Genomic DNA, 23299 nt, shown 5'->3' with positions numbered 1-23299 from the left:
TATCCCAAAGGCAATTGGGAGTCTTGATCTGTTCCAGCAAAAGAGGCAAAGGCTGTAGATACAAGTTTGGGTGTCACCAGCCTAGAGGTGGGGCTTAAAATCAAGACAGTGAATTCAGCACAGAGGAAGAGTCAATGAGAAGGGTAAACAGGAGCTATCTGAGAGAGGTCTGTGTGCATTGCCACCGGCAGACCAGTACACTCACAGCTACCCTGACAGCACCATCAACTAACATCCCACGGCTGAGCGCTGACAAAGGTTTATATAACAGGCATATTGGACTTGTGTTTGCAGTGCTTTATCTTGAAGATGAACACGTGGATAGTAAGAGGTGGGAAGGTTTCGCAGAACTTCCCCTGGGCTTGTGAGTAGTCACATCTAGCAAATAGAAACCCATCTATAATAGTACCCTGTAGATTAAAAAGTAACCCCCATCTTTTGCCACTCCGTGTCTGCTTCTCAGTCTAAGGGTAACCAGGCCAGTTGGGCACCAGGCCGGGATGGGGGAAGGGAAGCTTAGCTGGGCAGGTGGGTGCAGGCAGGATTTTGTTCAGCAGTGAGTACTTGGGCAAAGAACATACACCTGGAAACGGCTCTCGAAGAACTGTTTCAGTTATGGGGCTTGCGGGGGACAACAAAGGTTATTTAAACCTTAAACCTGGTCACCTAACTGACCAGGGCACTCTCCTGCTCCAGGTGTCACCTCCCCAACAGAGCATGCTGGTAAGTAGGGGCTATGGGTCTGAGTGTACATCATTGGCCAGGACTAGGGTGCTAGGGATGCCTCATTTGCATAAAGAGGAATTCCAGTGCGGCTGGACTTGACTTTGTGAGGGGAGAGGAAATGAAACTTGGCTACCAGGTTTTGTTATGTCCTCTGGTGAGGCAAGGCTTGGGGGCACAACACTATATGTACCAGGACATTCAGGCCCAGGGCAGGAGGAAAGCAATCCTACTCCCGCCGATCTCAGGGCGAGATTTCCAGGGTTTGGACATGCCTGGACCCCACTCTTCCTCCAGGCCTGTTGCTACGGGTCCCACGACTCCACAGCCGCACAATGCTATCTCCTGTAGAAAGTCCTAAAGAATATAGATTTATTTGTGGATGAAGAAGCTGAGAAGTTAGCTGACTTACTAATAGCCAAAGGGTAAAGAAGAAGGAATGACAAATTCAGGTCTCCTTCAGTTGCTCAGCATGCCACAGCCAGACAGCACCAGAACACTGGAAATGGCACCTTAGGAAACTGTGCACACACCTCAAGTTTGTCTGGGTGACCCAGAGCCTCACTCAACTTAGTAATTTAAGTTTGAGAGAGGGACAAATTCTGCTTTTAAAAGGACATTCAGGGGTCTGGAGAGATGGCTCAGGAGTTAACAAACCTGGCTGCTCTTCTTCCATAGGACCCAGGTCTGCTTTCTAGCACCCATGTGGCGACTCACAACCATCTGTAACTCAGATGCACCTGCCTCTGCCTCCCAAGTACTGGGATTAAAGGCATGTACCACCACACCTGGCTGTATTGGTACTTCTTTAAAAGCAAATTAAAAAATATGTATAAGACAAAAAACAATTTCATTATCTGCATGCCTTAAAACTTTTACATGCCAGAAGAGGGAGGCAAAGGCAGGCCAATTTTGAGTTCGAGGCCAGCCTGGTCTACAGAGTGAGTTCCAGGACAGCCAGGGCTACACAGAGAAACCCTGTCTCAAAAAAACAAAAGAAAAAAAGAAGTACCAATCCTATAAGCTGTGAATGCTAAAACTATAGCTACAACCAAACACCAGACTGATTCCAAGTGTCAAGAAGAAGAAGAAGAAGAAGAAGAAGAAGAAGAAGAAGAAGAAGAAGAAGAAGAAGAAGAAGAAGAAGAAGAAGAAGAAGAGGAGGAGGAGGAGGAGGAGGAGGAGGAGGCAGCTGAGTAGGTGTTCTTACAGAGCTAACGTGCTCTAGATGAGTGTGCTTGAGACACTCAGGGTGTTCTGTGGGATACACTGTGGCAAAACAAATGACTTGAAAGTGATCACAGTAAGGACAGTGTGACTCATAGGGTACATCATAAGGACGCTGTGTGATGACAGAAGCCAGGAAGGAATAACCCACCACTTCCCTCCCTACAGGAAGAATCTCGCAGTGCCTATGACTGCTTAACTCTACAGTTACTATGAGTGGACTCATTATAAACAAGGATCTTGAGGGAAGTGAAGTCGCTGTGCGTCCAGCCCCTAACGGCACCAAGCATAGAACATGTTCAATACTGACCGCAGAGGGGGAAGCAAGTGGGGGTGCCATGTACAGAAGTAATGTAGAAAAGAGCAGTAAGAGAAGAAAATGAAAGCAGACTGTAAAAGGGTTGCAAAGGTCCTAAGCAGTCGCTAGTGGAGGTCTGCAGTTTTGCCCTGGGTTTCCTAGCAACCAGAGCAAAAAAAGAAACACAATCAGTTGTAGCATTCACTGTGCCCATAAGATAAAAACAGAGCAGTTGCTCAGAAGAATGCTTCCCTCAGTCTTAAGGGAACATTCCTACAGTAAATGTGGGCTCATGTTCCAGACAGCTGGTGTTCAGTACATCCTCAGGCAGGTGAGTGGCATTTTGCCAAGTGTCACTCAGTATACTTGAGTGGTCAAAGCAATTTCATGGAGATAAGAACTCTCTGGGCACTTGGAATCGGTTCAGAGGGAGATTTTATAAAATCTGGGGACAGTGATGTTGGAAGATACTTTTCTAGCAGTTAAGTACAGGAGAGACACCGCCACCTACCTGACCAGGGCACTCTCCTGCTCCAGGTGTCACCTCCCCAACAGAGCATGCTGGTAAGTTTCCTTTGCACAGCGTTTGCCATGCAAGCCTGGAGAAGTGAATTTAATTTCCATAATGGCGGAAGCCTAGCACGGCGATGTGCACTTGTAATTTCAATGTGGAGAAACAGGTAGGTTCCTGGGGCTCACTGCCCTGCTGTCTTAGTCGCTGTTCTAGTGCTATGTGAGGAGACATGACCATGGCAACTGTTATGAAAAAAGCATCTTTCTTTAAAAGAAAGCATCTAACTGGCGCTTGTTACAGTTTCAGAGCTTAAGTCCATTAACATCATGGTGGGAAACATGGAGGCAGGGAACATGGAGGCAGGGAAACATGGAGGCAGGGAACATGGAGGCAGGGAACATGGAGGCAGGGAACATGGAGGCAGGAAACATGGAGGCATGCAGGCAGACACGGTGCTTGAGGAGCAGTTGAGGGTAGAACTCCAGGAAAAGGGAGGCCTGGCCTGGGCTTTTGAGATCTCTGAGCATACCCCAAGTGACACACTCCCTCCAACAAGGTTACACCTCCTCCCTCTTAAATAGTGCCACTCCCTGTTGGCCAAGCATTCAAATACAAGAGCCTATGCGGCCATTCTTGCTCAAACCACCACACCAACCAATCTAGCCTAATCAGCAAAGTCCAGGCCAGTAAGAGACCCTGACCCTATCTCAAAAATAACAAGGTGGGGAAGGGGTTTCCTAAAAAATGATACCCAAGGTGACTTCTGGTCTCAATAAGAACACACACAAAAACACATACACACACATGCACACACAAGTGCGCGCACTCTCAAAGAAAGTTTTTTTGTTTGTTTGTTTGTTTGTTTGTTTTTGTTTTTGCTTTTCGAGACAGGTTTCTCTGTATAGCCCTGGCTGTCCTGGAACTCACTCTGTAGACCAGGCTGGCCTTGAACTCAGAAATTCGCCTGCCTTTGCCTCCCAAGTGCTGGGATTAAAGATGTGTGCCACCACGCCCGGCTTCAAAGAAAGTTTTTTGTTTGGTTGGTTTTGGGTTTTTTTTTGTTGTTGTTGTTGCTTTTTGTTTTTTGTTTGTTTTTTTGTTTTTTGTTTTGTTTTGTTTTGGTTTTTGGTTTTTCGAGACAGGGTTTCTCTGTGTAGCCCTGGCTGTCCTGGAACTCACTCTGTAGACTAGGCTGGCCTCGAACTCAGAAATCTGCCTGCCTCTGCCTCCCAAGTGCTGGGATTACAAAGAAAGTTTTAAGGCCAAGTTTGATGGCATATTTCTGTAATAACACAACTTAGAAAATAAAAACAAGATGAGAATTCACAGTTAGACTTAGTTACATAGTGAATTAGAGACCAACCTCTGGAGGCCCTGTCTCCAAGTACGAAACGGAGAGAGAGGAGGAAGAGGAGGGAGAGACAGAGGAAGGGCATTTTACTACGAAAGAAGTGATAGGGAGATTGAAGTTGTGGCAGAAAAAAATGTTCCATGCTTTTTTTTTTGGTTTTTCAAGACAGAGTTTCTCTGTATAGCCCTGGCTGTCCTGGAACTCACTTTGTAGACCAGGCTGGCCTCGAACTCAGAAATACAGAAATCTGCCTGCCTTTGCCTCCCAAGTGCTGGGATTAAAGGCGTGCGCCACCACGCCTGGCTTATGTTCCATGCTTTTAAGTAAGCATGGAAAATAGATGATTTGACACTCTGAATAAATAAGGTGAATCGGGCTACAACCCATCAAACCCCAACATGTCAGTAGTGTTCAGGCTGTTCCTGAGGCAGGACAAGAAGACATCACCAAGTTTTGCATTAGGAAGAACTGACTGGAGAAGGGCTTAAAAACTAACCTACTTAAAAAGAAAAAAGAGGGCTGGTGAGATGGCTCAGTGGGTTAGAGCACCCAACTGCTCTTCCGAAGGTCCAGAGTTCAAATCCCAGCGACCACATGGTGGCTCACAACCATCTGTAACGAGATCTGACTCCCTCTTCTGGAGTGTCTGAAGACAGCTACAGTGTACTTACATATAATAAATAAATAAATCTTTAAAAAAAAAAAAAGAAAAAAGAAAAAAAAATCCAATAAGATTGATAGGCCATGAAGTCTGAGGGATAGGCAGAAGACTATGATGGCTGTCACAGGGGTGGGGACAGTGAGCCACGCCACTGGACATTAGGCTTGGCAGCGTAGCCTATTCCTCCCAATGAGACACTAGCACAGGTAAGCTGAGGTCTGTTAGTGGGTCTCGCTTCTGGAGTCCACTCTCTTAGAACCCAGCTATGACATGAGGAAGGAAGTCCTAGTAGCCACGAGAAAAGGCCTTGCTGACGGCCATAGACAGTCCCAGCAAGTAGGCAGTATTTTTAACCTTCTAGCCAACCCAACACTGACACCACCTGAAGGCAAATTTTCTTAATCTTTACAGATTGCAAAGCTTTGATGTCCTAAAGCACGGAATTGTGGGTGCTTTGTTGTGCCGCAGTGGGCAGTGATGAGGAGATAGCGACAGGAGAGACCAGAGGAACCTAATCCTGACCTATCCAAGGCTTCCTGTGGGAGAAGACAAGAAGACCAGGGTCAGAGGCCACAGGAGCAGGGCTTGGCATGCCTGTCCTCTTCCCTACAAGACTAGGAAATGGCCTGAAGTAATGGCTTCCTGTTTCCCAATCAGGATCTGTAAGAATATAGGTGATCTGCCAAGGGAGTGCTTAGAGGAGGGTGTAGGGACCCCAGCCTAAAGTGCTGAAGTGTCCTATCCCTTAGAACAAGGCCTGCTTGGTTCTATGCGCAACGCTAAGCCTACTACTACTTCTCGGTAACATTCTTTTAGATCCTGCCTGCTTACACAAAACTCTCTGCTGACCTGTCAGCTAAAGAAGGCCTGCCCAGCAACCCACACACCTGCAAAGACACAAAAGTGTGCATATTGACCACCACAGTCCTCTATTCATAAATATAAGCAAAACCCAAGGATTTCCAAATACGTCAGGAAAACCAACAGCACAGAAGACAGGTCCAAAAAGAACCAACCAGGAGGCTGACCGTGGAGGAAACGGGCAACTTAAAGAAGAGTGTAGTCCAAAACTAGTTACCATCTGCAGGGATCTGAGGCATCTTAAAAGCAGGAAGAGGTGGGAAAGGGACAAAAAAACAACAACAAAGCAGTTGGCCCAGGAATTTCAGGATGTAAGAAAAACAAAGGGCCAGAAGTATTAAAGGGAGAGAAAACTAGAGCTCCATCAACTGTGTGATTAGGAAAAGACCAGACATCCTCCCACATCCCTTCCCAGTCTGAGACTATAGACGTGTACTACCACGCCTGAGTGAACACTTACTTAATTAAGTCCGTGAGTCCTTAAGACTGAAAAACCTCACTGGATAGGATTAGGAAAAAATAAACTCCCCGTGTCCCTCAACCTGGTCTGCTCGCTTCTATTCTCCACAGGCCTGTCCATCACTAGCATGCTGCACACTTTTCTTATGCATTACACATATCGGCTATGCCCTGTCTCCCCCTACGATTCTGCCAGCTCCAGGAAAACAGGAACTGCTGCCTGACTTATTCACTAACAAACATCTTTTTGTGCCTAGACTCAAAAAATGCCAACAAAGATTTATTGAATTAAATTAAACCTGGGTGCAGAGAGCAATGTCTTATAACTCCAGTTATAAGAAGAAAATCATGAAAACTTTGGTGTTTCCTTCAAGAGAATGGAAAGCAGAGCTATCACCGAACACAGAGAGCTTTAGGTCCTAGCAAACAGAGTCAGCAAGTTAGAGGACATTGGTCCCAGAATAATGAACTCTGCCAAAACAGCTACTGTCAAGTGCTAAAGAGTACATTTCCAAACATGCTATAACCCAGGATATTTACTATCCATACTCCCTAGGTAGGAAAATGAATCAACAATACTGTTCAGTAAAAATCAAAGGCGGTCCAAGAAAGAAGACAACATGGAAACAAGAAACTGAAATTCCAAGGATTGAAGGAAGCCAGAACTTAAGGGACACTCAGAGAATCTGCTTAGAGCAGCACAATGTAATGACATGACTTTTCACATTTATAAATGTCCTCTGGCTCTGCTCACACTGCGTCTGTTCCCCACGCTCCCCACAGAGGCAGTGGCCCTCCCCCTCACAGACAGCCTTTCCTGGATGGCTGAACTGCAGAACTTCATGATGTTGATTAAAGTGGTGGCCGAGAATGGCTTACCTACAAAAATAAGACTTTAACTGTGAAATCAACAAACAGCCGGGTAACAAAGATAGAGGCACGGCAAATGCTTCCAAATGGGTAGGTTGACTATCAAAGGATCAGTGGTGGAGGTGGGCTGTGGAATAGCCCAGTGGATACCACTTCTATCATTGACCAGCTTGGTAGCAAGGATTTTGAAGAGTTGATGGCTTTTGCTACTTTTTCACAGACTGTATGTAAAGATTGAAGTATCATGTCACATCCCGTGTCCCTCTAGATCCTGATGTGTTCAAAGCTGGGTCCCCAACTGCAGGTGCTGTGGGAAGTGCCATGAGGGCCACTTAACCAATGAGCTACTCCACAGATGACTTCATACTGAAAGGGTTATTGGGGTGGGGCCTGGCTGGAGAACGGAGTTACCTACGTGCATCTTTAGGGTCATATTTTGCTTGGACCCTCTGGTTTCTCTCAGGGCCTCTAGTTAACCACAGGGGGAGCCACTTCCCTTCCCCGTGTGCTCCTGATGGTCTGCCTCAGACCCACAAGCAACGGAACCCAGAGATGAGGGACAGAAACCTGTGAACCTTAACATTAAGTAGATCTTCCTTCCCAGTAGATTCATGGTCTCGGGCACCCTGTCTGTGACGAAAGCTGTTTCACACACCCCATGGCGGGATCTTGAATAACAAAAAAATCAGACAATATGAATTCTGGGTGTTGGGTATTAGCTGTCTGTCACATATGTTCTTCCTTCAGGAGTTCACCATATCCTTGATCCTCGTGTAGGTCAGCCTGGCCTATAGTCAGGAAGTAGAAAGGAGAAGTGAGAAAGAGAACACAGCCGGAGATGAGCAAACTACCCCACTCAGTGCTGGAGAGCTGAGTGAACTCTACCCTAGTTGTCAGATTTAACGCAATGTCCCCAAAGGACTTTTCTGCATTGACTGGACACTTCCTGTACCAGGCATTATGGGTAAGTTACCAACTCATTTACAGTCTACAAGGGAGTTAGACATATCACTCATCACAATCACAGTTGGGATGGGAAAACTTAATAACGAGAGCGTGGGCCCCACAGCAAGGGAAGTATGACGGGCGTGATATCTTTCTGACCTGCCGCTAGGTTCATGGCTGAGACACCTAAAGCAAAAGACAAATGATCAAGAGAAAATCATATAAGGGGACTTATAACTTTTCTGCAATACCACAGCCTTCAGAAATGAAGACTTGAAGGACCCCGGAAGCCTGTGTTTATTTATGTGCTATTTGATGAGAAGTGTCTATCACGGGAAAATAAAGCTGAACAAGGGCAGCCATCACAGATGAGGATGGCGCCAGAGCAGTTTGTTCAGGTTTTGCTTGGCGTCTCTGGGTCTTCGGGGATAAGGAGATCCCTGTCCACATGGTCACTTCTAGAATGAACACTTTGCGACCTGGTTCACGGGCACAATGATGGTGTTCTGGATCTGTTGTTTTCTCAGATGTCAAGATGCTGCATTCAGAGGTATCTCAGGCACTGCTCTCTACTGCTGTGGAAAGACACCGTGATCAAGGCAGCCCTTACAAAAAAAAGCATTTAGCCGGGCTGTGGTGGCACATGCCTTTAATCCCACATACCTTGGACGGCAGAAGCAGGAGGATCTGAGTTCAAGGCCTGATCTCCACAGCAAATTTCAGGACAGCCAGGGCTACACAGAGAAACGCTGTCTCAATAAGACAAACAAATAAACAACAACAACAATACAAGAAAGCATTTAAGTGGGGCTTGCTTACAGGTTCAGAGGTTTAATCCATTACTATGGCAGCGTACAGGCAGACACGGTATTAGAGACATAGCTGAGAGTCCTACATCTAGATCCACAGGCAGCAGGAAGAGAGACGAGACCCAGCTTGTGTTTTTGAGATTACAAAGCCCCCAGTGACACACAAGACCACACCTTCTAATCCCTCTCAAGTAGTGCCACTCCCTGATGACCCCCGCACTCAAATATACAAGCCTATGGGGGCCGTTCTTATCCAAACCACCACCAAGAAATAACCCGTCCTGAGCCTCAGGGTACAGGCAAGTCAGCAAATGTGACCTCAGAAGGAGCAGAGTGGAGGGGACCTTTCAAAAAGCATATGGAATGGCCCAACGGAGGAAATGCTTGGGACAAGGGGACTAGTGGAAAGTCTAATAAGAGTTGTCACACTCAGCTAGGCTGTTTCAGTAGCTGGGGCTGGTGGTGTGCAGGGATCAGGTGAGCAGGAGGAAACAGGCAGCTAGGAGGGGAGAGTACACTCATCTCAGCAGGAAACTAAGGGGCCAGTGCTGAGCCGCTGAAAGCGGAAAGGACCTGTTAATTAGGAGCTGGAGCCTAGAGTCTGGTGCTTAATTGACTGAGAGTAAAGAGGGCCGGAGGATTTAGGGATGACAGGTGGCTAGGGGAAAAGGAGCCAAGGAGAAAGACATTCTGAACTGGACTGGACTGAATCCCATTATGGTTTATGGTTTTTCTCTAAAACCTGGAGTCAGGTTCCTCCTTCCTTATGCTTGTTGCTTCCCAAATAAAACAATTGAGCGTTATAAACTGGGAAAGACGGGAAAGACTATCAGAAAGTAGTTGTAAGATAAAGATCTATTGGATGGTTTCTCTGCTCATCCTCTCCATCCAGGTTTCCATTACGTAGCCTGGGCTAACCTGGAACTCATTCTCCTATCTCAGTCTTCCCACTGCTGGAATCACAGGAGCCTGTGAATTTGCCTTGGAGCTGTCCTCAGTGTTGGATTCTCAGACACCTCCCCAAGGCTCTGCTTTCCTTGGGAACGCAGGGGTTCTGAGACTCTGCGTGCATCCCTCACCTAGCTTAGGAGAAGCGCCTTGACAATCTGATATGAGAAATCCTCGAGAAATAAGGGTCCTCCTTCAGTGTGAGTGGCTCGGGATGTCACTGAAGACATGGCCTCTGTGCCTTCCTAATCCTCCCCTCGGCATGCTGGATTTTCACCTCGAAGCTTGGAATACACTCCTGGTTCCTCTGGGGCTTTTTAATTTAACTAGGCCACACACACACACACCTTCTCATTGGCTGGAACTCACAGTTTGATTGGTTCAGCGTCACCAGCAGGGAGGGAGACAACACCAGCCGTGGTTACTCCTCTGAAAACAGAGTCAGTCCCTCAAGGGCATGTGATGTCACTGAGTGAGACCAGATGCTATAATCTAGAAAAGAAATAGAAAGTGGTTGTCTGTGCTTTGGAATATCACGGGCGAAGAGGAAGATATGTAGAAAGAAAAGAAGGAAAGAAAAGCAGAAGGCCTCCTAAATACTTCTTGGTGGCACTTAACAATAGAAAGATTTGTTGTCGTTGTTTGAGACAGAGTTTCTGTGTATAACCCTGGCTGTCCTCAACTCGCTCTGTAAACCAGGTTGGCCTTAAACTCACAGAGGCAGGCTGGCCTCTGCCTCCCACGTGAGGGTGGGGTTAAGGGCATGCACCATCGTGCCAGGGTTAAAAAGATTTTTAAAAGATCTTATCCATGCAACACACTTAGCAGGATCCGGCTAGGTTTATCTGCACTGTCCTGTCTGGGATGTATGCATGTAAGGGTCCAAGCACAGCGGAAAGCTTTAGTGACAGTGTCTTAACTACTGCACTGCAAAATAAGGGTGTTTCCTAACTCCTTGGTGTAAGTGGTGTCCTGCATGTTCCAGTATGTTCCTTATGGGCTGCTGTACATCCTACTGTTGGAGAGGCCAGCCCTTCATTGCTGGTCCCAGATACCTCTCAGCTGGCCTTAGACTCAAAGCCATCTGCATCTTTTTAATCAGTAGTAAAAGCCAGTGTTGAGTAAGACGCCCGGGAGTTGTGAGTGTAAACAATGAATCCTTTTGTTATCTCAGGTAAATAAATAACAATGTTATCACATCCCTTTGACAGGTGAGCAAACAGAGCTTGGAGATTTAAACCCTTGTGGGAGTTCATCTACACTAAACAGAACAGCAGAGCACCAGTGCTTGGAGGCTTCCTACCACCGGCTTGTGGCTGACTGGACCGTGGTGCCAGATCAAGGGACAGGAGTGTCATCAAGTGACTCCGTCTGTAAACACAATGGCTAGCGTGCTGTACAGTTCTGTTGTGGCTATTGAGACCACAGGCGAAGCTGATAGCCTGACTGCCTTCCCACTTCATAGCTAGAATTTTGGCTGAACTTAAATCTGTTTACATGTATTTGTTGTATGTGCGTGTGCGTGATGTGTCTCTTGCATGAAGGCATAGGTCCGAGGGCAACTTCAGAGTTAGCTCTCTTCTTCTAACATGTGGATTCTGGGGATCAAATTCATGTCCTCAGGCTGAAGGGAAAGTACCTTTGCTTACTGAGCCATCCTTATGGTGTGCGCCAGTTGACTTTTGTCAATTTGACACAAACCTAGACATATCTGGGAAGAGGAACCTCCATTGAGAAAATGCCTCCCTCCATCAGATTGCCTATAGGCAAGTCTGTCTGGCGGGGGGTTTTATTACTAATTGGTGTGAGAGGATTCAGCTCTCTGTGGGTGATGCCACCTCTGATTAGTTTGTTCTGCATGGTTTAAGAAAGTAGGCCAAGCAAGCCATAAGTGAATACACCAATAACCAGCATTCAAGATGCTGTGAAAAACTATAAAACACGTGCTACAAAGCCCAGGCAAAGGCAGTTGCAGACCACAAGGTCAAACTTCATGCCCAAGGAGGTCAACACAGAACGGAAAAGACTCAGAGGCCTTGACAGTTAGATCACCAGCCAGCAGCCCTAGAGCTACACACAGGGGTGGATGGCAGAGCCAGACAATGCCAGCTTGGGGCGCATGAGGCATGGGAGGAGATGAAGATGCTTAGACAGGAAGGAAGAGGAAACATGAAAGGAAGCTGAGGCAGGGTTGAGGAAACTTCCCATGATGGGCAATGGCCATATACTTATAGATATCTGGAAGAAAGAACTATGGGATAGGCATGTTAATGCCTAGTCAATGTCACCAGAAGGAGCATGCACAGAGTAGTTCTGGATGGTGGGATGAATTCAAGTGCAAAGACAGGAAAATTAGTCTTGAAAAGAAAGCGGATTTCTGCAGCTGGCAGGCAAGGGTCAAGCAACTTCTTACACTTCGGCCGTCTACTTCCCAAGGGCTAGGGAGTAAGTAGAGATGGGCAGAGCTAACAAGACGTGCTCACATAATCAGCATCTATATTTATTTCCCTGTAACCCGAGAGGCAGCAAATGCAGGAGAAGTGGACTCTGAAACCCAACCTGCTGCTTTGTATTTCACTTCTGGCCGGGACGTGTTTTTCGTGGAAGGTCATATTTAAATCCCGCAGCAGAATCACAGCAACTGTGCTCAGAACACATGGCCCAGCTCCTCCATGCCGTAAGCCCTAAGGTTACTTTTATTATCACAAAAATCCTGAGACATCTAACAATAATAGTGCAACTGAACGGTGACAGGAGATTAAAAGTGGCAAGGTGGCCGTGATGAGAGCAAATGCAAACCTGGGAAGTTGAAGAAACGAGACACTGTAAGGGAAACGAAATTAAAGTCAAAGTAAGTTCGTGTAGAGTGGGCCTTAGGAAATACGTAGCACAGAAATGAGCAGTGAGAACCTAAGCCTTGTGGCCCTGGCTTGTGATGCTGAGGATGTGAAGACAGAGGGTCAAGGGTTCAAAGCTAGCCTAGGATACATAGGAAGAATCTATAAAACAAACAAACAAGAAGCCAAACAAAAAGAAATCAGCAGTTAGTATTCAAACTGACTCATTTTTGAGTAATTTCTCGCATTTTGTAGCAAGGAAAATGGGGGGTGGGAAGGTGAGGTAAACCGGTCACGTCATAAATTGTGGCCCCGATGCAATTCAAAACCAGGCGAATTGAGTTCAGAATCCTTTCTCTCATCTGTCCCTACCCTATGCCAGCAGCTCTTACACTGTGCTCAAGAAGCTTAACACTTTTGGTCTCAGGATCTTAGAAAATATAATGGTTTTTATGATGAAAAATCCTCAGCTAACTAGGAATAAGCAAAAAGGTTACTACCCTCAACATGGAAAGAGCAGCAGCGAGCAAACCATAGTTAGCTTTATACTCAATGGGGAAAGACATTGCTGTGACGATGCGGCCATTAGAAGGGAGGGTGGTCTGCCTGCGATGTCTGTGGTTGATCTGTCTGTCTGGCAGAGTGTCCTCTTTCTCTCTCACTATCCCACGCACGCACATCCCTCTTAAGGCTGTGCACTGAGAGGATGTCCTTCCCTACAGGGAGAACTACTCAGTGGCCAAGGCTATGTAGGTACCAGGCTCCCCTTTCAGATCCTCCAAAGCCGCTCTCGGGATCAGGAACACAATAGGCTCATTCTCACCTCCCCTGGTCAGCACTGCTCTAGGACTCCAAGACAGAGCAGTCAGGATAAAAGAAAAGAAAGAGAACAAACATCTAAAGTGGGAAGTCTGAAATGAAACTGTTTCTAGTCACAGATTATCTGATTCTATACAGAGAAAGTACCAAAGGATATATGCACAAGAGCCATTAGAATTAATTGCTGGATTTGGCAGTTTGGCAGATATAAGATCAAAACCCGGAAATCTGTTGTATGATCAATGGACCATTCAAATATACTTTTAAAAAATTCCATTCCTAATAGCATCAAAAAGAATACTTTGAAATAAGGTTAATAAAGGAGAAATAAGTTTTGTTGTGTGTGTGTGTATGAGTGTGCACATTCATATGTGTGCAGATGCATATGAACATGTGTGCACTTGCATGTGGAGCTCAGAGGACAAACATGATTCCTCCAGTGCCATCTATAATTGTTTTTAAAACAAAAACAAAAACAAAAACAGAGTCTGTCTTAGTCGAGATTCTATGGCTGTGAAGAGACATCATGACCACAGCAACTCTTATAAAGGAAAGCATTTCATTGGAGCTTGCTTACATTTTCAGAGGTTTAGTTCATTATCAGCATGGCAGGAAGCACTGTGGCACACAGGCAGACATGGCGTTGGAGAAGTAGCTGAGAGTCCTACATCCTGATCCACAGGCAGCAGGAAGAGAGAGACTCTAGGCCTGGTTTGTTTATTTGAAACCTCAAAGCCCACCCACCCCCAGTAACTTACTTCCTCCAATCAGGCCACACCTATTCCAACAGGGACACACTTCCTAATAGTGCCACTTCCTGGTGACCAAGCATTCAAATCCAAGAGCTTAAAGGAGCCATTGCTATTCAAACCACTACAGTCTCTAATTGATCTGGAACTGCCCAGCAGATAAGCTGGCTGGCCACCAAGCCCCAAGGATCTGCCTGTCTCTACCTCTCCTCTGCTAGGCTTATAATCATGCAGGTTTTTGTATGAATTCTGGGAACTGAATTTAGGCCCTCATGCCTGCCTCTGAGGACACCAGGTACACATACATGCAGGCAAACCCTCATGTACATAAAATAATAAATAAATCTTTTAAAAGAGAAAATGAGAAACTAGACCAGTGGATCTAATCAAAACTAAAAAGTTTTAAGGTCCTAACAACAGTAGCAAGAAAGTAAGAAGACAGGCAACAGAATGGAGACTGTATTTGTAAGCCACGCATTCAATAAAGCCCCAGCATTCCAGAGCATGTGGTGAATAATTACAACTCAAAATCACAATTTTAAAATGGTCAATAAGCACATGAGATTAATGATTGGGTAAGCTCATGAATAATCAGGGAAATAAAAACCAAAACCACAAATGAGACGCCACTTTACAACCACTAAGCTCTCTTGGGTCTGAGGCAGGAGCTGTGTACATCTCAACATACGACCCTGCATGGAGAAAGACCGCCATCTTGTCCTGAGTCTCAGAAGCAGCATTTAGATGCTGGAGTATGACAGACATCTATGTGGCTGTGTGGGGGAGTGGCTGAAATGCTGTGAGTCTCTGTTCTAGAGGCATGAAGTCGTCTCCATCTTCTGTCTCGGTATCTGAGACACGAATCCAAAGAAGTGGCTGCTACATAGGCTAGATGATTGGCTGGTAAGCGGAGTGAGGAGGAGAACATGTTCAAATATTTTACTAGTAAATAAAGGGTGGTGTGGGGGCAATGGCGCCTGGAGTTTCCTCCTTAAATTCTCATCAGAAGTCTAGAAAAATTCAAAGTAAGCTACTCTCATGGTAACCATAAAGGTTGGAAAAACAAACAGAAGAGAGTTGGTAAATATCCCACACAATACTCACACGCAGACACTGAGGAATGGGACTTCCTTATTTATCTTAAAGCATATTGGTCTTACTAGGTCCCACCTACTACATGAGCTGGGGAAATGTGTCTAACTTGCTTCAGTACAGTTTATCCAAGGCAGGAAGACAACCAATCCCTACACAGCCCATTCCCTCAGCCAGAAAAAGTCTCTGGAGTCTACCTTTTTCCCCACCCTATCCGTATGTTAGCAGCTGTATGTTGTGGGGAAGGACCCACGTGACCTCAGGATATTGGTGAGATACTCAGCTAGCTTGGCCTTGTCCCGGATCTGTCCTATGTGCAGGCTGGTGATGGCTGACATACTGGTCCTGCCTCTGGCATTCTGGTGTCCACAGTTGACCTTAGCATTCGTTCTAACCTGTGGCCTAGTTTTGCTTCTCTTGGCTAGAACCTGAGGGCTAGCCTCGCCAGCTGGCTCAGCCTCAGTTTGGCTTTTGCTGACCCCATGAGTTTCCCTGACACATTGTCAACCAGGCCCTAGCTGGAAGGTCCAGGCAAGGAGGACAACTTTGCCCCACCCAGCAGGACTATGGAAATCTAGTTGCTCTTAACTAAACCTGGGAGCTAAGAGGCTCAGGAGCTGGTGAGCACCACGTCTCCTCCTCGGCTACTGAGCTTTCTCCAAATTACCTTGATAAGGAGGCCAAATTCCTACTCCTTCCTTCTGAGGTCGGATAAATCTCCTATCTTAAAGGAAGAACACTAAACCAGGCAGAAGTGGTGCGTGCGTTTAGTCCCAACACTCAAGATCTCCAAGTCTGTGGGAGACCTGTGGGAGGCTAGGGCTGGCTTAGGAGCTGCTGTCAAGGCTGCAGTTTGGGCTTCTCTCTCTTTGACCTGCCCCTTGCCTGGAGCTCAAACTGAGGTTGTAAGCATAGTGCACAAGTCTCAAGGAGTAGAGGATGCGATTTCACATGGTTGTCAGTTTCTGTGGCACACGTGAGTGTTTCTGCCTTTGGCTCCTTCGCCTTAGCTTCTATTTATACCCTCAGTGCTCATCCTTTAGAGAGCAGGCAGTCTAACAGCGGCTACTGTTTCATGCACTCCCTGGGACACAGCAATGGCAGGGCTCTAATCACCGCCTTTTATGCTCTCTAAAGCTCTTTTCTTCTTTGGCATCATCTCATTTTCCAAAATAGAACCTTTCCTCTGCCTTTCCCCAGCTGCCTTTTCTAGAGTTTTCCTCAATGCCTTTCTGTCAGTAGGTCTTTTTCTTCTGAGGCTTCACATCTGCTCTAATTATAAACCAGCACGCATGGTGGCATATGTTACCTTCCCTAGGCTGACTTCCAGAAGGCACTGACAAGCAAGGAAAGAAGGGCTCTGGAGGAAAGCCTCGTTTAGTTTAGGGCATGGCAAATTGCTGTTGCTGCCCATGGTACTTAAAGAAATACAGAAAAAAAGGAGTTTGCTTTTGAGCTGAGCAGGCCTTCCACCTCTTGGTAAGGTAGAAGCTTCCTGGGAGCTGGGACAAGTGAGGTTCGTTCTAGTCACTTTTGTAATTTCACCCCTATCTCTGCAGTGGGTGCAGAAGTGAGTTAAATGGCATCTCTTCAGATTCAATGCCTCCTGGCATTTCAGAGACCCAAGAAATAATGGTGACTTATGACAGTCATGCCTGGTGTCCCTGTTGGAGCTTACCTGGGAGTTCCCTTAAGATTTTAGTGTAGTCTCTTTCCAGTGTTTTTCCCTATAGAAATCAACCTCCTGTTTTTCTCTCAATTAGTTATTAAGCGAGGGAAAGCACCCTTAACCTCACCATTCTGTAAGATAGAATAGCAGTGGATATATGCTTTCCTGTATATATGGTGCAAATGTTTTTATAAAGTCTTAGGCATTTCAAACAAAATGCATTACTCTGAGCCCGGAGGACAAAACAGTTGCTGTGTCCCTGGCTGTGTGTGGGGGCTCTTTTTCATCAGTATTATGTGTTGTGGACACGTTTTCACTTCTATAAACCTCGTTCCAACAGATAATTGTCACTCCATCACATGGCTGACTGTCCTGAGGGGTCACGGGAAGAAGGATACTGAACTGAGGCACTGCCGAGGTCAGACTGCCTCGTGTGCATGTCTGTGGTGCACTTTCTCAATAGATGGTTGGTGTGGGAGGGACCCTCCCAGTGTGGGCTGTGCCACTCAGCATAGTTGTACTGGGTCGTATAAGGCAGCTGGCTGAACTCAAGCCCAGGGAATCAAGCTAGTAAGCAAGGTTCCTCCATGGTCTCTGCTGTAGTCCCTGCCTCAAGCTCCTGCCTCTAGCTCTTGCTCTGACCTCCCTCAATGATGGACCTGTAAGATGAAAAAAACCCTCTTCCCCCAAGATGCCTTCAGTTTTACCACAGCAACGGAGAGCAACCCAGAGCAATAGTCAAGTGCCCATTTGGAAAAGCATCATAACACTTCTCTATCCTTGCTGTCTTAAAATCTACACCCAGCTCTATTTCTTCAAGATAGATTACCATAGACAGAGTTTCTTAAACAGGATATGTGTTGGCTTTAATCTGTGGACACACACTTCTGAATTACTTCAGTACATTTATTGTTTTATCCACTGAAAGTGAGAATGAGCTGTGGATATAGTTCATTGGTAGAGTGTTTCCCTAATATGTACAAGGCCCTGGGTTTGAGTTCTAGAACAAAAGAGGGCGATGGGTGTTTGTCTTATTGATTTATAAAGGTCCTTTATATATTACAATCCATGACTTTGTCTAAATTCTGTCATGTAAACTCAGTATTACTTTGTTTTTCCTACTTTTAATTTTATTATACATTTTTATTTTTTATTTTATGGATATTGATTATTGATTTTCTGCTTATAAAGGCATTTCCTACTCTAAAAGCAATCATTTCCACTTGAATTTTACCCTGGTTCCTTTATAGTCTCTTCTTGGTGTTGCTCTTCCTTGCTCTTCCTTTTTTTTTTTATCATTATGGTTTTGTTTTGTTAAGGCAAGTTCCCAGTATTAGGCTTAGACCTGCTTTGAACTCACTATATATCCCAGGTTGGCCTCAAACTCACCTGTCTCAACCACCTGAGTGCAGAAATTACATATAATTATTGACACAGATGGGTTTATATCATATTTTAAAATATATAGACTACCATTTCAAGCATATAGGGGAGAAATATATTCTAACTTGCTGCAGACCCTCTTGGTCCCTTGTCTGCGTGGAATGAGTCTCTAGTGCAGGTGGGCAAGGAGTCGGTGGGAATTGACAGACAGACTCGACACAAGGGAGTGTGGATCTGAATGTAATTTGTCAAATTGAGCACCAAACTTTTTATACAGAAGAAAATAGGGAAGTTGGGTGACACACCGGCAAGGTACAAAGAGGTTACTGGATTCTTACACAAAACAGAGGAATGCAAACACGGAAGACCTGGCAGAAACCAACTGGGGTAAAACTCAATGTTAACAACTGGGATCAAAAACAGCTCCACCAGCCGGGCGTGGTGGCACACGCCTTTGATCCCAGCACTTGGGAGGCAGAGGCAGGCAAATTTCTGAGTTCGAGGCCAGCCTGGTCTACAAAGTGAGTTCCAGGACAGCTAGGGCTATACAGAGAAACCCTGTCTCGAAAAACCAAAAAAAAAAAAAAAAAAAAGTGAAAAGTCAGTTTAAAAAAAAAAAAAAAACAGCTCCACCTAAGGTCCACTTAACCTTAGAAGTCAGGGGCAAGGGCTTCGTGCCCTTCCCATAGTTCCTACTCTAGTCTATTGAATAGTCCACCTTCCCCCCAGGCCATTGTAAATACTTGTGTATGGGTGTAACTCAGCTATCTATAGTTCTAAGTATCTACTCTGGTTCCTCTTTAGGTCACAAACTAGGTAATGGTAAATTTCTGTGTAGGACAGTGACTTAGCTATCCATGCCCAAGGTCGGATCAAGGACTGCCTAGAATCTAACTTAGCTATATGTCAAAATGTCAATCCTTAGGAGCACTTGTAATAAAGCAATATTAAGGGAAAGCACATAGATCCATTTACCAACTAAAGCAAGGACATTGGAGCATTCTTTATACAGGATGCCACGATTCTAGGAGACTAAGTTTCCATGAACTTTTTGCCTTGGGACAGTGCCCAGGTTTTCGGGGCCTGTCGCACTTGTCACTACTGGAGTGGATGTAGCACTAACTCACATGAGTTAAGTAATTTTCCACTAGTATCTTTACTAATGAATCCCATACTTTCTCCACTAACATGAACTGTTATCTTGTCTGTCTGTATGTATGGTAGACTACCACTTAACCAGCCACGTATACTATGATTTGTGGAGCACCAGACCCTCCTGCAGGCTTTCCACATCTCACTTCTGTTAACCATTACAGAGCCTCTGCAGGGCAGCCCTGTCTTCAAACTCATGGAGCTAAAGCTCAGGGAGTTCACTGGCATGAGGACCCCAGCAACATCTACACACAAGCCTATGCTTTTGTAAACTTTGAAGAATAAGGTATTTCACAACAGTTGGTTGACTGATGCTTATCAAAAAGAAAATCTTCCATGACAATTTCCCTGAGTCAGAGCATAAAAAGGAGGTGAGTGGAGGAGCACTTAACTGTGGTCTGTGGCTCCCAGTCTCTCTCTCTCTCTTTCTCTCTCTCTCCCTCTCTCTCCTTCCCTCTCTCTCCTTCTCTCCCCCCCTCTCTTCCCTCCCCCAACTCTCTCTCAGATGCTGTAGGACAGGGATTCTCAACCTGTGCGTTGTGACCCTTTCGTGGGTGGACCGACCCTTTCATAGAGATCACATATATGTTGCACGTCAGATGTTTACATTATGGTTCATAACAGTACAGTTATATGAACAGTGTAGTTCATAAAGCTACTGTTATGGCGTGGCAATGAAATAATTGCATGGTTAGGGTCACTACAGCATAAGGAGCTGCTGTATTAAAGTGCCACATGCTGAGGAGGGTTGAGAACCACAGATCTAGCAAGCTAGTAAGCAATGTTCCTCCATGGTCTACTGTGTGTGTGGATCAAGCAGCAGCGTGACAGGACACAGGGCCAGGGCTTTTCTGCAGTTAGGTGTCAGATCTAGAGCAGGTGAGTACTAGGAGAAAACAAGGTCAAAATTTGTAGCACTTAAAGCCAATCAGTGGAGAATTTCTTCCAATCCATCCAAGTCCACATGTATGGGAACTTGGTTCTCATTCCTGTTGATGGAGCAGGAGTTCCCTACTGTGAAGAACTCACTGGTTTCAAGTAGATAATCATACTGTTCTTGTGAAACCTCACAGAACAAACTAACCAGCATTCTTGTTTCTAGAACCCATGTCTGTATTATAAATCTCTGCTGTAGGGGCTCAGTAGTTAAGAGCACTGACTGCTCTTCCAGAGATCCTGAGTTCAATTCCCAGCAACTGAAAGGAAATAAAACTTGAGACCTGTGATTCATGTAATTTATGTCAAATAGCCCAAAGAGTTGTTTGTGAGCTTTGAAACCTGGGGCTGAGAACATAGCAGAACAGGCCAGGACATGCCCGTGCAGGCCCGGTTAAGATATCCTGAGGCTGCTTAGCCATAAAGATAAAGAGAATGACATGCGGGACTGGCCCGGCACCTCCCTATCTCCCGCCCTTCTGACCTAAGTTAAATGTTAACAGTCTGCTGATGTTTAAATGGACCAATCATGTGAAACCGCGCCAATTCCTCCCCCAGCCCCAGCCCCTTTTCTATAAAAAACCCCTAGCTTCCAAGCCTCGTGGTCAAAACCACTGTCTCCTGCGTGAGATACTTTTCAATCCGGAGCTCCGCCATTAAACTACCTCGTGTTTTCACATCGAGGTGTTCTGTTCTGTTCGTGATTCTTGGGTGCATGCCGAATAGGGAATTGAGTGGGGGTTTCCCCACTAGGTTCTTTCATAACCACATGGTGGCTCACAACCATCTGTAATGGTGTATCATGCCCCCTTCTGCTGTGTCTGATGACAGCAATGGTATACTCACATACATGAAATAAATAAATCTCCATGTAGCTCATACAGAGAAGCCTCAATCTACCCTGGATTTCAGAACACCCTACAAAAGTGATTGTCTCCACTAACAACTGTAAAAGCTGAAGACATTTACTAGAAAAGCAGTAATAAACTTCTGATCATTTTAGAACATGCTCTGTTCTTCTCCCTTTCCACCACCATCCCGTTATCCCTATACCTGATCCCCATCCCAGTCCCCCTCCCCACCCCCTCTCCCACCCAGTTCCCTTTCTCCATTTGTGATGTTTATTTCCCCTTCTGAGTGAGATTCAAGTTTCCTCCATTGGGCTTTCCTTGTTACTTAACTTCTTTGTGTCTGCGGTTATCCCGTACTTTAAGGCTGATATCCACTTATAAAGAGTACATACCACACATGGAAGACATTTTCTGATCATACGGAAGAGTGGAAACTACAGGAGCAAAGCCCTGCAGAGGTGACCTCATCCTTCCTCGTTCCAGTGTGCTGGAAGGTTTGAAAGACTTGTGTAACAAAGACTGCTCAACCCCGTTTTCTACTTAGCTTTGCATAATTTTTTTCTTAAAAGTTCCTCTTTATAATAGAAGCTTCAGACTAATAAAAGTATATAGTAATTTTACAGATGATAAAATAAGAAGAGGTCAGAACAATGTTGGCTAATATACTGTCACTAAGTTAGAAAATATTGACCTAGAATGTCTACAAATGACCACACTCCATTTTATTGCGTTTTATCTCAACTTTATAGTTGTAGGAACATTTGATTTTTATTTTATATGTATGTTTTTTTTTGTTTTTTGTTTTTTTTTTGTCTGCCATCTTCCATGCATGTTTGTGTACCACTTGTGTGACTGGTGCCCTAAGGGGCCAGAATAGGGTCCCTGGAAATGGAGTTACAGATAGGTGTGAGCTGCCATGTGGGTGCTGGGAATTGAACCTGGGTCCTCTGGAAGAGCAGCCAGTGTTCCATCTCTCCAGCCCATTCTGGGGACATATTTATCTTCCTTTTTAAAAAAATGAATAATACAACTTGAAGAGCTTTCCAGTACACAAGATACCCTGCAGGGGGCTCTGTGACCACCTTGGCCAGCAGAAAAACAATCCACAGGATGCAGGAAGGCAGTTTGGTTCAACACCAGTATTGGTTTGAATTTTGGTCTAACCCCAAGAAGTTTATTTTGAGCTTATTTAAGCACAACACAATTTGGTGGAAACTTCCTTGGTGATAATTAACTTAATCCTGTATGTACAATAAAGCATGCATGAATCTCCCTAAGGAACAAAATAAACTAAATGAAGATTGGACATGACTACATCAACTCTTTGTAAAGAATGTGTGACAGCTTCCCTAAAGATGGGCTCTAGAGATTTGACTGAGAAAAACAAGTTTATGATAAGGTTATGTGGGAGCATCCAGTGTGGTCTTAGACCACACAGATAGCTCCAAGGTCAGCAGGCAATAGCCAGCTCTGCTCCCAGCCTTCTGGGAAATAACAGGTTATATATTCCTTCCTTTGAAGGAATAACCCTGTGTGTTTAACATTCTAATTCCTCAGTGCTCATCTGTGAACACAAAGACCTCCATGTCTCTTACAATACTCATTTTTTAAATGACTATATGAGTAGACCATAATTAGCCAGTCCAGTCCTCTCTGGATGAGTATTGCATGAGTTCTGGAGATAGAACTCAGGCCCTCAGGCTTTCAAGGCAATCACTTTTCTGACAGAGTCGTTTTCTTGACCAAGTTAAATTGTTTTCCTAATTTTGTTTGGGATTATACACTGATAGCATATTGAAGTATAACTGATAGTCCTTATATCTTGCATACTTGAACTTGTTGCTCTAGGAATTTTCATTCTTGTGTGCATATATTTGCACAAGAGCTTCCATTATCCCTCCCTCTTTCCCTCCTTTCTTTGTTGTGTTGAGAGGTCTAGGTATTCTGCCTGGAACTAGCTGTGCAATGTAGTTCATGCTGGCCTTGAACTGACAATCTTCCTAACTCAGACTGTTAAGTCACAGCATGCTCCACCATGCCCAGCTAGTCCTCAGGATTTTTTTACATGTGAGATTATCTCATCTGTAACTGCAGATAGTTTCCTCTTAACTAATTAGCCTGGCCAAATCTCTAGTACAATGTTGT

General features: G+C 45.2%; 2 long non-coding RNA genes across 5 annotated transcripts; one reads left to right on the top strand and one right to left on the bottom strand.

The window, feature by feature from the left end:
- The first annotated feature begins 1898 nt into the window (after positions 1-1898).
- Positions 1899-13815, top strand: Gm51491. Of its 2 annotated transcripts, none has more exons than XR_003946809.1 (3): positions 1899-2812; positions 5186-7928; positions 10878-13815. It is a non-coding gene; the product is annotated as a predicted gene, 51491 (long non-coding RNA). The 2 variants fall into 2 exon arrangements; XR_003946810.1 differs by lacking the exon at positions 1899-2812 and having other exon boundaries at positions 4828-7054; positions 7742-7928.
- On the bottom strand, positions 8192-21714 carry Gm32695. Of its 3 annotated transcripts, none has more exons than XR_882266.3 (3): positions 21547-21714; positions 10036-10158; positions 8192-8484 (listed from the first exon to the last, which is right to left on the bottom strand). It is a non-coding gene; the product is annotated as a predicted gene, 32695 (long non-coding RNA). The 3 variants fall into 3 exon arrangements; XR_882264.3 differs by having other exon boundaries at positions 8192-8481; positions 21547-21713; XR_001778193.2 differs by lacking the exon at positions 8192-8484 and adding an exon at positions 8609-8643.
- Between the last annotated feature and the right edge of the window lie 1585 nt (positions 21715-23299).

Source organism: Mus musculus, chromosome 7, assembly GCF_000001635.26.
Source record: "Mus musculus strain C57BL/6J chromosome 7, GRCm38.p6 C57BL/6J".
Classification (NCBI taxonomy): Eukaryota; Metazoa; Chordata; class Mammalia; order Rodentia; family Muridae; genus Mus; species Mus musculus.
The sequence above is the reverse complement of the archived record's forward strand: the minus strand, read 5'-3'. Positions and strand labels throughout refer to the sequence as shown.